The 15,917-nt window shown below is 39.8% G+C and overlaps 1 pseudogene; it reads right to left on the bottom strand.

The window, feature by feature from the left end:
• Window positions 1-174: 174 nt before the first annotated feature.
• Window positions 175-15,765, bottom strand: LOC139531808 (myosin-7-like; annotated as a pseudogene).
• Window positions 15,766-15,917: the final 152 nt, after the last annotated feature.

Genomic DNA, 15,917 nt, shown 5'->3' with positions numbered 1-15,917 from the left:
ATTTGTCTCAGAAGCACCCCCAGATGCAAAAGTGAGAGATATTTGTCTATTGTCATGATTTTCTGTGAGGTAGTATATTACTAGTATATTATGAAAACCAGTGTTAACTTAATTTTTTTTAAATAATAGTGGATTCCATACCTGTTCGTAATAGAATCAAGCAATACACAGCGGGGCTGTTTAAATTGACTTTATTCTTTATTCTGCTCATGTTCCATGGAGAATAGAGAAAAAACTAAAGCACTACAGTCAGGAGATTTTCAGAAAGGTCCATCCGAGAGCTTCACTCTTCATCATGTCCTTTCTGTGACACAAGATGGATGAAGGTTAAAATGTAATAAACTACTGTAAACACTAAAAACATTCTTACAATATTCTGTGCATTGTCAAATATATATTAAACGATGGGGCTCCTTGTTTGAGTGTATAGAATACACTATAAATATCATGAATTACACCAACTCTGTCTACTAGTATATTAAAGATTCTACAAAAATATTTATATAAGCAAAGATGTCCGGCATTCATCACAATAAATATAAATGTGTTACTTGCCATCACACAGTAACTCACCACTGAAACTAAAATGTGTCATGCTTTTGAAGATTTTTTTGAACCCATGACAGGGCACAATATTCTAATTTATAGTTATATGAATGATAGTATGTTTATTGGAGATCAAATAGTTAAAAAGCAATTGTGGCTGGGGCTGTCGTCATACATGATTTGAGTTTGCAAATTATAACCAATGTAATTAATCTGATTGAAAGAACTGACCTGGGAGCCAGCATCACAACTCTTGGCCTCACTCCTCATCCTTTCCTTTCTGTGACAGAGAAGATAGATAGATTGATTACCAGAACATTTAAATTTGACTGTGTAGCGAAAAACATTTTACTACCAAATATTGTGTACTCTGGTTGAAATTTTACCATGTGGAAATTCAACAGGTATGTATAGTTACTTGGTAACAATGTAACAGATAATGCATGTATTACTTATTTTCTTCAGGAATCAATGGGTTAATATCGAGAATCCAAATGACCATTAAACAGAGTCCAAGATCCCACAAAGTTTAGGCTTTTCCATACATTAAATTGAAACAGCAACTTCACGGACCTTGGAACCGGCATCACGACTCTTGGCTCTCAACTTGTTGACCTGAGACTCAGCAATATCAGCCCTCTCTTCTGCCTCATCCAGTTCATGCTGAATCTTACGGAACTTGCCCAAATTGGAATTGGCTTGTTCCTCCTGTGAAAAATGTTAAATATGATCTAAGTTTCTAGCAAACAAAACAATTTGAGAATTACAGATGCATCAGTTGGATGATAGAAGGTTACTTACAGCCTCCTCTGAAGTTCTCTTGTAGGATTTAACCTTCAGCTGCAGTTTGTCCACCAGGTCCTGCAGGCGGCTCAAATTCTTACGGTCTTCCTCAGTCTGCACCCAAAAAGAAGGGACAAAAAAAGAGTCATACTGGATATATATCTTACATTTCATTCGGAGCATGTTAATATAATTGTGCACTGTCAAATTAAAGTATACAATGTACCTGGTATGTGAGCTCCTTGATGCGTCTCTCATATTTACGGACTCCTTTCACAGAATCACTGCTCCTCCTTTGCTCCAGTTCCACTTCAGTCTCTAGCTCTCTCACCTAGAAAGATATGATCATTGTTAACACACCATTAACAATTATTTTGTTAGTTACCACTACTTTAATATTGCAGCTAGAAATATGACTAGAAATATGACATGTGACGTTGAATTAATAGAAGAGAATGTAGTTTAGACACTTACTCTGGCCTCCAGCTTCTGGATCTGCTTCTTACCACCCTTCATGGCGATTTGTTCAGCTTCATCCAGGCGGTGCTGCAGGTCCTTGATGGTCTGCTCCATGTTCTTTTTCATGCGCTCCAGGTGAGCACTGGTGTCCTGCTCCTTCTTCAGCTCCTCTGCCATCATGGCAGCATCAGTAATGGCCTTCTTGGCCTTTTCCTCAGCATTTCTACACTCCTGCACAGCCTCCTCCACTTCATTCTGAAGCTGGGATGTGTCGCCCTCTAGCTTCTTCTTCTGGCTCAGTAGGCTGGTGTTCTACACATATATAAGACAAATTACTTTTATATTACCTCTACGTACCTCAAGTAGCAGACATTTAAAGATGGAATCCATAGTAGGGGAAACAGGCACACTGTCCATCCAAACACCATTGTTATTGTTTTTGTTTTGTTGACAAAGTAGAGGTGAGGAGCGTTGCACACCATGGTACAGTACATTTTCTGCTGTTTTATTGTGCTTGCAATGATGTCCAAAGGGAAAAAACTGTGTTTGTTGTTTGCAGTAACTTCTTTGTTGTTGTAATATCGCAAACAGACGTGGCAGTTTCCCCATTAAGGATTCCAGCTTTAAGGAGAACACTGTTATATATTACTGTCTTACCTGTGAGTGCAGCAGCTGAACTCTCTCACTAACATCCAGCAGTTCCTGCTCAGCCAGTTTGCGGCCTCTCTCAGTCTGCTCCACCAGGGCTCTCAGCTCATCCAGTTCAGCCTGCATCAGGTTGTTGCGTCTCTCCACAATGGCAATGTTCTCCTTCAGGTCATCATTGCTACGAAGAGCATCATCCAGCTGCAGTTGAGAATCCTGTAGAAAGAATTACTGATTTTACTAGATTTACTATTTACTTTATATACATTTACTACACTAAACAGTGTGGTTTTTCTTTTTCTAAATACACAAGCAGTTTTTAATTCAATGGTGTGGAAGTAATACCTTCAGATGGGAATGGAGACCCTTAAGTTGCTTCTGGGCCTCGGATGCCTGCCTGTTGGCCTGGCTGAGCTGGATCTCCATCTCATTGAGGTCTCCCTCCATCTTCTTCTTCAGCCTGAGAGCTTCATTCCTGCTGCGAGTCTCTGACTCCAGGGAGCTTTGCAGGGTATCCACAACTCTCTGCTGGTTCCTCTTATTCATCTCCATTTCCTCATCCTTCTCTACCAGCTTCCGTTCAATGTCAGCTTTTACCTGATTGAACTCCAGCTGAGCTCTCAGGATCTTGCCCTCCTCATGCTCTAGGGAGGCCTATGAGAACACAGCCACCAATAGTTTGTAAAATCGTAAAATGAAATGTTGGTACTTTCCCTATCTGTAAATGTTTTCTGTTCTCACCTCAGCTTCCTCTAGAGCAGACTGTATCTCAGCCTTCTCCTGCTCCAGCTGTTTACGGATCTTTTCCAGCTCATGGATGCTCTTTCCCCCTTCACCAAGCTGCTCAGTCAGGTCGGAAATTTCCTCTGTGGAAAACATTGTTGTACATCAGAATCTTTTTGGCATAACTGATCTCTAAAAAATATCATTATTTTATTGACTAAGTTATATAGGTCAATTGATGCTAATGCTCTGACCTTGGAGGTTCTTGTTCTCCCTCTTCATGGTCTCCAGATGATCCAGAGACTCCTCATAAGAGTTCTTGAGTTTGAAGAGCTCAGTGCTGAGAGATCTGGCCTCTTTCTGGGAGCTCTCCAGCTCAGTCTGAGACTCCTCAAACTTCTGCTTCCACTCAGCCAAGACCTGAAAAACATTGTTTTTTTAAGTGGCTTGAATACAGTATACAGTATGGTTCAGATAAGATGGACAATATTGTCCAATAACTTACAGAGAACAGAACTGTGTCTTTATGCTCACAATCCAAACCCCCGAGACAAAGGGGAAGCAATTGGTCAGGGGGTTAAGTGCCTTACTCAAGGCCACAAAGGGTGGCAATGGTAGGATGTAGGATAATGCCAGCACAACCTTTTTTGAACCATGACACTTTGCAGGGATAAAAAATTCTGCAGCACAGCCAACATTTCCCTATTAATTTATTTAGGTGTAATGACCTCTATCTCATCGGATCCATATCTAATCATCTATTTTCTGACAAAAAAAATTGAAGATTAAATAGGTTTTATTTTAACTACACTGAACAAAAATATAAATGCATCATGTGAAGTGTTGGTGCCATGTTTCATGAGCAGAAATAAAAGATCCCAGAAATTTTCCATACACAAAAAATGCTAATTTATCTCAAATTTTTGGCACACGTTTTTTGGCATGCTGACCGCCGGAATGTCCACCAGAGCTGTTGTCAGAGAATTCTATGTTAATTTCTCTACCGTAAGCCGCCTCTAACGTCCTTTTAGAGTATTTGGCAGTTTGTCCAACCAGCCTCACAACCACAGACCACTTGGACGGAGTCATGTGGGCGAGCGGTTTGCTGATGTCAACGTTGTGAACAGAGTGCCCCATGGTGGCGGTGGCATTATGATATGGGCAGACATAAGCTATGGAAAACAAACACAATTGCATTTTATCGATGGCAATTTAAATGCACAGAGATACCGTAATGAGATCCTGAGGCCCATTGGTCATGCCATTCATCTGCCGCCATCACCTCATGTTTCAGCATGATCATTTTTATTTAGTATTTTATTTCACCTTTATTTAACCAGGTAAGCTAGTTGAGAACAAGTTCTCATTTACAACTGCGACCTGGCCAAGATAAAGCAAAGCAGTGCGACAAAAACAACAACACAAAGTTACACATGGAATAAACAAGCGTACAGTCAATAACACAATAGAAAAAAAGAAAGTCTATATACAATGTGTGCAAATGGCGTGAGGAGGTAAGGCAATAAATAGGCCATAGTAGCGAAGTAATTACAATTTAGCAAATTATAACTGGAGTGATAGATGTGCAGATGATGATTTGCAAGTAGAAATACTGGTGTGCAAAATAGCAGAAAAGTAAATAATAACAATATGGGGATGAGGTAGGTAGATTGGATGGGCTATTTACAGATGCAGCGATCGGTTAGCTGCTCAGATAGCTGATGTTTAAAGTTAGTGAGGGAAATATAAGTCTCCAGCTTCAGCGATTTTTGCAATTTGTTCCAGTCATTGGCAGCAGAGAACTGGAAGGAAAGGCGGCCAAAGGAGGTGTTGGCTTTGGGGATAACCAGTGAGATATACCAGCTGGAGCGCGTGCTACGGGTGGGTGTTGTTATCGTGACCAGTGAGCTGAGATAAGGCGGAGCTTTACCTAGCAAAGACTTATAGATGACCTAATGCACGGCACCATGTCGCAAGGATCTGTATACAATTCCTGGAAGCTAAAAATGTCCCAGTGGCCAGTAGACTTCCATGGCCTGCATACTCACCAGACATGACACCCATTGAGCATGTTTGGGATGCTCTGTATTACTTCTCAAAGCAATTAAAGAGGAGTGGGACAACATTCCACAGGCCACAATCAACAGCCTGATCAAATCTATGCAAAGGAGATGTGTTGTGCTGCATGAAGCAAATGGTGGTCACACCACATACTGACTGGTTTTCTGGTCCACGCCCCTACCTTTTTATTTAAGTATATGTGACCAACAGATGTATATCTCTATTCCGAGGAGTGTGAAATCCATTAGGGCTTAATGAATTCATTTCAATTGACTGATCTCCTTATATGAAGTGTAACTCAGTAAAATCTTAATGAAGTGTAATTCAGTTATAAAATCTTAATAATCTTAATCTTATTGCATGTTGCGTTTATATTTTTGTTCAGTATATTTTCCTAGTTCATGATGATTCATTTGTGTGTACCCCTGTAAGATTAATCAACGCTAGAAATATTTTGCTTTAGCTCTGATAATATAGGTATTTAGTTTCAAATAGGTTTGCGCAAGAGATGACCGGTTTTCTGCATTGTAAAGGTGCCGCAGGACACTAGTTAAAAAAAAACTGCACTAGGCTACCTGCTGCCCCTAATGTACTATAATGACGGCTAATAGGACTTGTGTATTCCATATGTTTTTTTCTTACCTTGTCAAAGTTCCTTTGCTTCTTGTCCAGAGAGGCAGCAGCTGCATTAGATCTCTCCACATCCACCATGAGATCTTCAATCTCATTCTGGAGTCTGTGTTTAGTCTTCTCCAGGGATGAACATTTAGCATTTACAGCTTCCACAGCTTCCTCTGCATCCTGCAGACGCTGAGCCAGCTTCTTCCTAGATTGACATAGATGAGAAACACGTTTCCGAACAGCTGCCTTTTTTGTCTAATATATAATGGTTGTGTCATAGGTAATCCATGTATTATTCATCATGTACTTTTGTGTATCGCTCATTCAGCCAAGGTTCAATATCCTGAAATGTAAGAGGAAGTAATAAAACATCCTTACTTTGCGTCCTCAAGCTCCTCAGTCTTCTGGATGGCATCAGTTTCATACTTGGTTCTCCACTGAGCCACCTCAGCATTAGCCTTGGACATGCCACGCTGCAGCTCAGACTTGGCCTCCTGCTCCTCCTCATACTGCTCCCTCAACAGATCTGAATCATGGCGAGCAGACTGCACCGCATGGGCAAGCGCGTTCTTTGCCTGGTAAGGAAATTTAAAAAAGGATCTGTAATTATGCTTGATGATGAATGTAGTTAGATAAGTGCCACTGCATTCTTTGTATAAATACCTTGACTTCCTCCTCCAATTGTCTCTTGAGGTCTTCAATCTGCTGAACGTTGGACTGCTTACCTCTGGTCAGTTGAGAGACCAGAGAGTCCTTCTCCTCCAACTGTCTGGCAAATTCACCTGTTTTCATGCAATTCAAATTATTTTAAATTATATTACTTAATCAGGAAATTTATTGTGGTTGTTCAATTTATTATTTTTTGTTAATATACCATTCTCAGTTTGAAGCTTTGCTTTCTGCATGGTGAAATCATTGATGGAACGCTGTCCTTCCTCAGCTTTTGTCCTGTATTCACTCATCTGGTCCTCTAGAGTGCGGCACATTTTCTCCAAGTTTGTCTAAAAACAGATTTGTTTTTGAATGACAGAACAGCATCACTAGATTGCATCTTTAAAAAGCATGTATAGATTTTTCTCTTTGATTTACCAATGATACCACATACTTTGGACTTGACAATCTGCTCCATGTTGGAGACCACATCGTCCAGCTCCAGCCTGAGCTCACTCTTCTCTTTCTCCAGCTTCTGCTTCACTCTCTGAAGGTTGTCAATCTGTTCTCCCAGGTCAGCTACACTGTCAGCATTTTTCTTCCTCAGAGTGGCAGCTGTAGCCTCATGCTGCAGGGTAGCCTCTTCAAGGTCTCTGCGCACCTTCTGGAACTCAGCCTCCCTCTTCTTGTTCATCTCAATCTGGGCAGCAGTGGCTCCACCAGCCTCCTCCAGCCTCTCACTGATCTCTTCTAGCTCTCTGGCCAAGTCTGCCCTCTGTTTCTCCACCTTGGCACGGGCAGCTCTTTCAGCCTCCAGCTCTTCCTCTAATTCCTCAATGCGGGCCTGAAATGGTAGGAATTCAATTTATCTCGTTCAAATGTGAATTTAAGAATTAAATGTTTCAACAATTGTCTTGAATTACCTGCAGCTCCTTCAGTTTTTTCTGAAGCTGGGCACCCATGGCCTGCTCATCCTCAATCTTGCTGTTGAGTTGGCTCATCTCAAAGTCCTTCCTGTTGAGATGAATATGCATTTTTAGTGTTTTCTATTGAATAATACTTTGTTAGCATATTTTGATCTCTGATCTTACTTCTTCATTCTCTCCTCCATCTGCTGCTTGTCATTCTCCAGGTCCATTAGGCTCTCCTGGGTCAACTTCAAGTCTCCTTCCAGCTTTCTCTTGGCTCTCTCAAGGTCCATTCTCACCTTTTTCTCTTGCTCCAGAGACCCTTCAAGCTGATAAAACATATTGAACAATAGTCAGAGTAACCATTTTACTGTAGCCAATTTGTTTGATATAACTTATTTTGCTGTAATTTTCATGAATTCCTATTTGATACTCACATCATCAACTTGCTGTTCCAGTTTGGCTTTGGCCTTGGTCAGCGTGTTGACTTTGTCCTCCTCACTCTGCAGATCATCCAGCGTTTGCTGATGAGCCTCCTGCAGAGCCTTCTTCTCCTTGGTCAGCTTGGCAATGATTTCATCCAGAGCTGCCATCTCCTCAGTCAGGTTTTTAACCTAAGGAAACAGACCAGTGTCATTACACTTTTATCCAAAATATTTAATTGTCGTTTTAACATCACAAGAAAGACCCATTTATTTTACCTTGTTCTCTGTGGCATGCTTTTCCTTCTCCACTTTAGCCAGAGTGAGCTCCAGATCATCAATGTCCTTCTTGAGTTCTGAGCACTCATCCTCCAGCTTCCTCTTCTTAGCAGTTAGCTCTGAATTCATCTCCTCCTCGTCCTCCAGTCTTTCTGTCAGCTCTTTGGCTTTGGCCTCAAGCTGGATTTTGCTTTTGATCAGACCTTCACATCTCTCTTCAGCATCAACAATAGTGTCTTCTTGCTGTCAATGTGTCAATATATTGTAAGTATGTCATATTCTCCAATGCTCAGAAGTTTGTTTGGAGGCAAAATATTTGGACGCTACAAATGATTGACAAATGGTGCACTGATTGTACGTATGTATTTAGAAAATCACGTCTCTTTTCTCTCTGTTTTTCCATTTCTCTTGATAGCTTATGGTTAAAAGCTAACTAGAAAGGCCATTTTGACCAAAGATGTGACTGCAGAAAGTAACTGTAGTGCAGTTAAAGTTACTCACAGTTTGGACAGCGAGCTGCAGGTCATTCTTCTCTTGGAGAAGGGAGACCATCTTCTCTTCCAGCTCCTTTCTACGGGCTTCAGATTTAGCATAAGCCTCTTTAAGCTTCAGGAATTCTTCCTTCATGTTGGCCATCTCCTTCTCAGTCTCTGCTGACTTCAGCAGAGGTTTGATCTTGAAGAACATCTTCATCCAGGGCCAATTCTTGACACCCATGAAGGCACGAATGTTCCATTGGATCACAAGCAAGGCATCCCTGCAAAAGTTTTATAAAATGTAGTTCATACAACCTTTCCTCACACCTAACATATTGTCTGAAAAGGTTTAAGCTATTCTCATTCCTACCTGCGGTCAACCATTTTCTGGAACTCAATTCTGGCAAGTAGACCACGTGATCTGGCCTGGAGGCCAGTGATGATAAGAGCGAGACGATCGTCTCTCATCTCCTCAAGAGTACCCAGGAGACCAGCCTTGAAGAACACCTAATGATACACAAAGGCCTTCTTGTATAGCTGTTTGGGGTTTTAGGCTGGGTGTCTGTACAGCACTTCGAGATATTAGCTGATGCACGAAGGGCTATATAAAATAAAATTGATTGATTGATTGATTGTATTTGGTAGGATTGCATTTTTCTGCCAGATTACCATAAATAACTTGAATGTGGTATCCTACAGTTTTCCAACACTTTCATGCCTCTAGGAAAATGGCACAAATGGACAACTATAATGAGCAATTGATTTTACAACATCCAACCCAGCATGTTGACCAAGAGTTACTAAATTTGGCAAGGTCTTTAAAAACATATACAGGAAGTCTATCACAAGCAATATGGCCACTATGCTTTTAATTGCTCATTGTATATATGGATCTACTACATTATGGCACTATAACAAGTATCTATTTTTATCTCTTGACTTCACCCATTTGCTCTAGAGACAGATAAAATTAGATAAGCATGATCAGTAGTACATCAGCAGTTATTTCAAGAGGCATTGCTCAGGTTGGCCAGATGGTGATGTAGTGTTAATATACTGCTTGGACCCCGTAATTGCTGCTACAATTTCATCCTGGAATTTATGTTGCGTTCATAACCAAGTGGTAGGTCTGCATTTACCATTTGAAAACATTCACGTGGTTTGAAATCATTAAAAAAACGCTGATTGGCTAATGGCCATCAAGCTACGTGAACCATAAACTAAAAGTACAGCTATCATGCTTGTCAACAAATTATAGTGTTCAAAAACCATATTAATAGATTGCTTTTATAAACAATGTTTTCCCAGATAATGTTGTTATCGGGGTAATTACCTTAGTAACTCACTATCCGATGTCAGTATGTTGAAGAAGTGGGAGCTCAGGATGATAGACGAGTTTCCCACTTGTAATTACCAGTTGGAAGGGAGTTCAAGTGGATTATTTTGAGTCGTATGTGGTAAATTCCTACTTCCTACTTGGTTACGAACTCACCATTAGATAAATTACCTTAGTGTGTCCTAATCTGTACTGGGTGTGGTCAATATCCAAAGTGCCCAGCAGTTTTTCTGATGCCTTCATATTGTCCATGAACTGACCCTCAGGGATAGCATTTGGATTGAGGATGCGGTATCTGAATTTAAATCAGAAAGTAATTATCTTCAAAAATGGAACACCGGAATAGGTAAACAGTTGAATTTATTTTGAAAATGAAATTGATGATTATTTTTACCTTTGTTTGAAGTCAGCATACAGGATTCTGTTGGGGAAGCCCTTTCTGCAGATCCTGATGCCTTCTAGCACACCGTTACAGCGCAGCTGGTGCATGACCAGAGGATTCTCCATGGCCCCAGGAGTCTTGGTCTCGTTGGGGATGATGCAACGCACAAAATGGGGGTGAGTAGACCTCAAGTTGGTCATGAGTTTACCCAAGTTCTCCTGTGAGTATGACAAATGTAGAATTTTCCATCAGTGAATGAGTCTCCAAGTACCTTACGAGTCACCACAGCATTTAATGCTAACATGCCAATCCACAACATACTGACATCTCAAATATAGCACAAATATAATACATTTGTTAATATTCTGACATGTGAAAACATCAGAAACATGTTTATTTAAGCTCAGATTTACCCTGTGCAATGCAGACACAGTCTGGAAGGAAGAGCCTTTCTTCTTTTTTCCTCCAGCCGCTTTTTCTTCAGGTGCTGTATGATAATGAAATAACTATTCAAATATACTATTTTTACTACTATGATATACTGTGGATTGTTATGTATTTGAGTGTGTTGTAGTCTGCAGATATAAACACATAGTACCTCCTTCTGCACCAGCATAGTTTGCAAAGAGGTTGGCCAGGAACTTAAGACTTGACTTCTGGAACAGTCCGACCACAGTCTCATTCAGCGGGTCCTTGTTCTTCACCAGCCAGTTACCAATGTTGTAGTCAACAATGCCAGCATAGTGAACCATGGAGAAATGGGCCTCTGGTTTACCCTTAACAATCCTAGGCTTCTGGAAGCATGCATTTTTGCCAAGATGCGTATCATACAGCTTAGCTTTGAATGTATTATCACTGGCCTTAGGGAACATGCACTCCTCTTCAAGGATGGACATGATACCCATGGGCTAGTGGAAGGAATGAATGAAAAATAAATTAATGTTAAGGGAAAAGCATAGTGAATAAATATCAGAATAATTTGTCATGGAAGCACATTTATGAAGACTGTCCTTGTAATATTTGAAATCTCAAAGATTACTTAGGATACATCATATAAACTATTCCACAACTGAAGATACCAACCCTTTCAATGAGGTCAATGCAGGCAGCCAAGTCCATGCCAAAGTCAATGAACTCCCAGACGATGCCCTCTTTCTTATACTCTTCCTGCTCCAGCACAAACATGTGGTGGTTGAAGAACTGCTGCAGCTTCTCATTAGTGAAGTTGATGCACAGCTGCTCAAATGTGTTGAACTGAAATAGAAGTTCACAGTTACTTTATTTTGTCTGCTGTAATGTTTTAGATTCCATTTTTATCAAATTTACATCAAACACTCACATCAAAGATCTCAAAGCCAGCAATGTCCAGCACACCAATGTAGTGCTGGCGAGCATTCTTAGTGTCCAGAGTAAGGTTGATTCTTATCACCATCCAGAGGAACATGTTCTCGTAAATTTTCTTTGCCAGTGCACCAACAGCGTAGTACACCTACAAAATATAGAGAAAATAAATTACCTCAACATAGCTTCAACATAAACACTTAGGGACAGTTTCCTAGACACAGATTAGGCCTAGTCCTGGACTAAAGAGCATGCTCAATAGGTTATTCTAGGTATGAACATCTTAGCAACTTTATAGACAAGTTTTATGCTCAATATTATAAAAAAGATGTTGGAGACTCACCTGGTTGACATTCTGACCTTTGGTGACCCACTCATTTCCTACTTTGACCCTTGGGTGACACAGCCCCTTGACTAGGTCAGCAGAGTTCAGGCACATCAGATATGCAGCTTTGTCAAGATCTAGAAAGGCAAAGTTTTATGATTGGAAGAGGCAATCTAACTGATTTTAGATTTTCAGATTTTTCAGATACTACTTCATAATGAAGTGAACGGTTTTAAATCCTCAGCACTCACCCTCAGTGCCATCTGCTTCTGCTTGCTCCTCCCGCTGCTTATTCTTGAACTTCATGTTGCCGTAGTGCATGATGGCACCAGTCAGCTTATAAATGCCATTCTTCTCCTCTTGGGAGAAGCCCAGCACATCAAAGGCATCCTAGTTCCAAATTAAAGGTAATTGTTTTGCATTGGAGAAGGGGTTGGACTATTATTGCGTATACAGTATATAGATATATTACTCACATCAGTAGCCATTAGCTCATCTGAATCATTAATGGAGGTTACAGCAATCTCTCCTTGGGAGATGAAGGCATAGTCATAGGGATTGCTGGTGATGAGTAGCATCTCTGAAAATAATTGAACAGCTCAGTTTATTTGTGTTGATGCTGTGGTATAGGTCATAACATAATATACTCTGTATTAGGGTTGGGGTCAATTAGAAAATTGCCATTGATTTATATTATAAATTGACAGGAAGGCAAAGTAATCATTAGAGTTTCGAAAAACCAGTGGTGGAAAAAGGACCCAATTTTCATACTTGAGTAAAAGTAAAGATACCTTAAAAGAAAATGACTCAAGTAAAAGTCACGTAGTAAAATACTACTTTAGTAAAAGTCTTAAAGTATTTGGTTTTAAATGTACTTATGTATCAAAAGTAAAAGTATAAATCATTTAAAATGTCTTATATTAGGCAAATCAGATGACACGATTTTCTTTTTTTCTTTTTATTTCCGGATTGCCAGGGGCACAGTTCAACACTCAGACATCATTTACAAACGAAGCATTTGTGATTAGTGAGTCTGCCAGATCAGAGGCAGTAGCAGTAGGGATGACCAGGGATGTTCTCTTGATAAGTGCATGAATTAGACAATTTTCCTGTCCTGCTAAGCGTTCAAAATGTAACAGGTACTCTTGGGTGTCAGGGAAAATGTAAGGAGTAAAAAGTACATTATTTTCTTTACGAATGTAACGGAGTAAAAGTAAAAGTTGTAAAAAATAGAAATAATACATTAAAGTACAGATACCCCCAAAAAACGACTTAAATAGTACTTAAAATTATTTTTTACTTAAGTACATTACACCACTCCAAAAAACTGCAGCTGGAGATTGCTTAGTGTGCATTGGATTTTAATGTTGTGTGCTTAAATGTAATTTAAACAATTGTTACTACATAAATCATGCTATATTGTGTTGTGAGTTTTACAGTGGGGGGATAGGAGTAGCACACTAGCTGGGCTGGCTGTGCTGCATCATAAGAATTTAATTGGATTTCATCAGAAAGGTTCAGTTTAATCCAGAATCGACCTCAGTTTAATGATTTAATACTCACCCAGAAGTTCTGGTTTTTGTTGGGACAGGATCTGGTAGAAGATGTGATAGTCTCTCTCAGCCTTGAGCTGGAACGTGACACGTGACTTCTCCAGAAGATCTGATCAGTATGGAAAAGTGCTTTTGGTATTAATGTGTTTCCTGTCAAAGAGATCTGTTCAAGCCTGGGCAAGTTGAGTGTTGTACTCACAAGTCTCAATGTCAGCAGACGAAAGCTTCCCAGTGACTCCAAAATGAATTCGGATGAATTTACCCTGTAAGTTATTGTCAAAGCAGAAATTAATAATCACATTAGATCAGAGTTCTAGTAGTATTTGTTTTCTTTTTGAATACCTTAGTAGGTGCGCATGATTGAGCTTGCATGGTGTAATGGAACTGATGGAATAGTCCTACAAGTTTAAATTCCACCTATCTGGTTCTCAATCAAACACCGAAAATATTTAAAAGAAAACAAATACTATTGAAACCCAGCTCTGTTGCACACATACATATTTGATATGATCTACAGTCCCAAAAGAGTTGATTAGCTGATGGACCTGCGGAAAATTAGTTGATGTCATGACATCAACTAATTGTATCCTAATAAATTTCAACCACAAAATACAACAGATAAGATGAACATGTATGATAAGATTTAACTTATATTTGACTGCGAACAAAGACCGAACGTACAAATCGGGAGGAGTTGTCATTCCTGATGGTCTTGGCATTACCAAAAGCCTCCAGGGCAGGATTGGCCTGGATGATTTGATCCTCCAGGGTCCCCTACAAACCAATAACCACACAGTGTTAAAATGCTGCAAAGATATGTAGTCAACATGTGCTTATCCAGCCATGAGGAATGTTTAATTTAGGATTAATAATGATTCAGTGTTTCATTTAGGGTTTATTTCTGCAGGGGTTGCAAAAGTGTGTGTGTGTGTGGGGGGGGGGGGGGGGATTTAGTAGCAGCTTTGCACTATTCGGAAATGCTGAATATTTGCCGTCTATTTTACCTTTTTTTCTTCTGATACACTTTTCTTTCCGCTAACAGCAGCAATGCTGGCGAAATACTGGATGACTCTCTTGGTGTTAACAGTCTTTCCAGCACCGGATTCTCCACTGGGATTTAAAAATACAAATGTTGATGTCTCAGAATTTCTCTTAATTTCAAATAGTCTCAAATGGATATAGCCTTTGGTTGATGTACTTACGTGATAAGGACAGACTGATTTTCCCTGTCTGTTGAAAGAGAAGTATCAGTAAATGTGACATTATCCAAATATCATTTGATTTATATAGATGAAAAGGAAAAGTTATATTTTACCTGACAACATGTACTGGTAGGCATTGTCAGAGATGGAGAAGATGTGAGGTGGAGCTTCACTCCTCTTCTTGCCTCTATATGCATTGACAACCGACTGATCGTACACTGGCAGCCATTTGTATGGGTTGACAGTGACACAGAACAGCCCTGAGTAGGTCTGTGGAAGACAAGGGGGATACCGCAGATTTAGTTTCATTCATTTGAATTAATACTTGATTTATTGGAGATATTAGCAGACATGTCATTACTTACATAGATCATCCAGGCTGCGTAACGCTCTTTGAGGTTAAACAGCACAGCGGGCTCGTGCAAGAAGGTGAACATCGCCATGTCCTCAATTTTATCAAACTTTGGCGGGTTCTGGGGGTGGACGTCGTCCTCCTTCACAGTAACAGTCTGAAAGAAGAGCAAATGAAATCGTTTTTTTTTTACATTTTCAATGTGCAGAAGTATTCAATTTGAAACAAATCTTAACTTGAGATTACATACAGTGTAACATTTTCACAAATCATCCATTTACATGTAATGCAAGATTTGCATGGAAGTTAAAGATTTCAAGTTAAGATTCTGCTCTTTGTTGTCTCTTGTTAGAAAGATTTTAAACATTAAAGAGCATAACTCATTTCAGTTCATAACTAATTTTTCATCAATCATAGAGTTATCCTAGTAGAACAAATTATTATCTTATGATTTTCCAGGTCATATATTTTCAGAAATGTTTTTCACCAAAATATTTACCTTTCCAAACTCAGTATCAGCGGTGACTTTAGCCCCATCTCTGCTGGTGATTGTGGCCTTGACGTACTCAACCTCAGGGTCAGGCACATAGCACTCTCTCTTTATGTCAAAGGGTCTAGTCTGGCATTCCATACGCTCCTTGTCTGATTTACGCAGAAAGGAAGCTGCGGCGCCAAACTCTGCCATTAAACTGTCCCCCATTCTTAAACCTGTAAAGGCAGGAACAGAGTTTTGAATACATACATATGTACATATTTTATACAGTACAAGGTTTGAGTTAATGGAGCCCCAAACTCTACCATCAACGCGGCCCCCATTCTTAAATCTGTGCAGGTATCTATTATTATTAGGTT

This window comes from Salvelinus alpinus, chromosome 10, assembly GCF_045679555.1.
Source record: "Salvelinus alpinus chromosome 10, SLU_Salpinus.1, whole genome shotgun sequence".
NCBI classification, from domain to species: Eukaryota; Metazoa; Chordata; class Actinopteri; order Salmoniformes; family Salmonidae; genus Salvelinus; species Salvelinus alpinus.
Note: the sequence above shows the minus strand (reverse complement) of the source record. Positions and strands in the feature narration are given on the sequence as shown.